Source organism: Silene latifolia, chromosome Y (genome assembly GCF_048544455.1).
Source record: "Silene latifolia isolate original U9 population chromosome Y, ASM4854445v1, whole genome shotgun sequence".
Taxonomy (NCBI): domain Eukaryota; kingdom Viridiplantae; phylum Streptophyta; class Magnoliopsida; order Caryophyllales; family Caryophyllaceae; genus Silene; species Silene latifolia.
In genome coordinates this window covers 75,580,923-75,583,778 of record NC_133538.1, presented here as the reverse complement: position 1 = coordinate 75,583,778, position 2,856 = coordinate 75,580,923, and the positions used below count along the sequence as shown (strand labels likewise).

The 2,856-nt window shown below is 45.3% G+C and overlaps 1 non-coding gene across 1 annotated transcript; it reads right to left on the bottom strand.

Annotated features, from left to right (window-relative positions):
• Nucleotides 1–501: 501 nt before the first annotated feature.
• LOC141636598 (small nucleolar RNA R71) lies at nt 502–608 on the bottom strand. The gene has a single exon (XR_012541203.1). It is a non-coding gene; the product is annotated as a small nucleolar RNA R71 (small nucleolar RNA).
• Between the last annotated feature and the right edge of the window lie 2,248 nt (nt 609–2,856).

The window sequence follows — 2,856 nt, the reverse complement described above, 5'->3', positions numbered from 1 at the left end:
ACAGAGGAAGAGCTGAGTACTCTGTCTAGTTACTACGAGAACGAGCTATTTGAGGAGGATCCACATTCATCTCCTGTTTCCACTTCTTTGGTGAGAGGTCACATCATCTGATTTTCCAGTCATGGTGAAGAAGCAAGTATAGCCTTGATCACTCGGGGGCCGATTGCGAATCTTTATAAGGGATTCGCATTACCAGGGGAGGACAGAAAATTTGAGCCGAAGCCTTCTTATATTAACTTGGTTGAGAGGAACCAATTCGGGGGAGCTTCACATGAAGATGCAGCTAAGCACATGTAGACATTCATAGATTATTGATGTTCCATACCCCCACCAACCAGTGTGACCTAGGACCAGGTAAAGGAAACTATGTTTATATTCTCTCTTCGCGATGCTGCAAGGGAGTGGTACAGAGACCTGGATCGAGCTGCTAATGGGATCACTGACTTGAATTCTTTGGCCCTAGCATTCTACAATAAATATTTCTCTGCCTCGAAGACTAATGCCATTAGAGCTCAGATCACGAGCTTTAAACAGGGTCCTGATGAGAACTTTCATGAGGCGTGGGTCCGTTTCAAGAAGCTGGTGCGAACCATTCCGCATCATGGGTTCGAAAAATGGAGTATATGCAATCAATTTTATAATGGGCTCTATGACGATCAGAGAGCTATCCTTGATGCGGCAGCTAGTGGCAGATTCCAGGAGAATGTTGGAGAGACTAAGGGGTGGAAAATTATTGATGATATGGCCACCCATAAAGCTGAGTATGGGAATTCCCGGGAAATCAAAAAAGGATTGCTGAATCCCCTTCTGTAGTTGCACTAGAGGCTCTTACGGCGAGGTTTGATAAGTACGAGTTGGGAGGAGCTTCAAAAGGAGGGATCTATCATGTGAATGCTGTTTCAGACGGTCCTTTCGTCTACAAGAGATGTGTAGGAGAAGGACATGTTTCACACAACTGTCCTAATCCCTATGAGTCTTGTGCTGCCTTTCAACATTATAGGCAGACAAACACTTATTTTGAGCTGAATACCCATCCTAACTTGAGGTGGAGTAGTCAAAATGTCCTGAATCCAACTCCACCTCCACAGCAGCAACAGCAGTAGAATTATGTGCCCCCTCGTAAGCAACAACTGTTCCAAAAGCCTCCGTATGTCCCTCAGCAGCAGCAGCAGTCCCAAGGTTCCGAATTTGTCGAATCGAAAAACTTGTTGCTGAAAGAATCTCAAGCTAGAGAGGTCGGGATAAAGATGTTGGAGAGCCAAATTGCTCAATTGGCAAGCAAGAATACCACTCGAGCCCCGGGACATTTACCGACGCAGACTGGTAAAAAGGAGACATTAAATGCAATTACTTTGAGGAGTGGGTCTACCCTTGATGAGCCCGCCATGGTCGAAGATGTCACTGAAAAAGATGAGGCGGAACCGAGTAAGAAGAAGGTTGGGACGGACAATGGAAAGAAAAGGATGATTACCAGGTATATCACTCGATCGACTGATATACCCAATCGATCGACCAGTCCGCGAGATCTGAGTTTCTCAGTCTGTAGAGGTCGATCGATCGGCCCGACCAACATGGTCGATCGACTGACAACGCTGCTAATGGTGAGTATTTTTGTCCTCCAATGCCCAATAACTTGAGGGACCACTTGTTTCGGGGTACGACTACTCCGAAAATATTGAGGCAAGACCCAAATGCTGATGGGTCAGTCCCGGTTCCGAAATATGACCCGATGACGATTAATTGATCATTTTTTAGACGGTCTGGAGAAGGGTCAAGCTACAACAAACAGAAGGTAGTGTATTTTCAGCCTAAAACCACCGACGCTGCCATGAGAGACTTAGAGGATAGGGCTAAGTTACTTCTTTCATTTTTATCCAGAGAGATTAGTGTCGACGAAGGAACAGGTATCGTTTAATAAATTTGAAAATGTTATTCGTAGCTTAAATGTACAAGTTCCTTTTCTTGAGTTAGTCAATCACGTGCCTGCTTACATGAAATTTATGAAGCAACTGTTGTCTAAGAAGAAGGCACTTGAAACTGTGCATTCTGTCGCACTAACTGAGGAGTCATGTTCTTATCTGACCCACACTGCACCCCATAAGCTAGAAGACCCACGTAGTTTTTCAGTTCCATGTAGTATTGGCACCTTTTCTATTGAGAAGGCCTTGTGTGACCTAGGAGCCAGTATTAGTGTCATGCCTTTGAGTCTTGCTAGGAAGTTGAAATTGACTAGGTTTGCGATCCACAAACATGACGATCTGAGATGGTGATCGATCTGCGGTCCAGCCTATAGGTGTCTTAGAGGACATTCCCGTGCAAATAGGAAAGTTCTTTTTCCCTGTTGACTTCGTTGTACTAGATATGCCCGAGGATGCCCACATTCCTATCATATTAGGTAGACCATTTCTGCACACTACTGGTGCAGTTATTGAAGTTGGCTCAGGGACTTTGACATTCAAAGTAGGAAAGCATTCCATTGTCTTTGCCCAGACGGCTAAGAAGAAAAACCCCATGTGGCCAGTCACTTGTAATACGGTTTCCAAAAAGAAATCCTATTTTGTACTTCCTGATACACCTGCCTCTATGCCTGTTTCTGCTATAACACCTCCGCCCTAGATTGGGAGCAAACTGGAAGAAGATTCTTCTGTTTTGGATATTACAGGAGCTGGTTTGGGGAAGGAAGAGCCGCACGTTGCTCCAGATGTGAGGGAGCCAATCGTTCAAAGAGGCAGTCTAGGATGTCTTAGCTATGGCACAGATGAGGAGCCAGTCAAAGCGACGGAGTCCGATTTGGATTCTGACGAGTCAGACGAGGTCATTGGTTGGGGAGATGCTGAAGCCATTGACCCGTTGAGT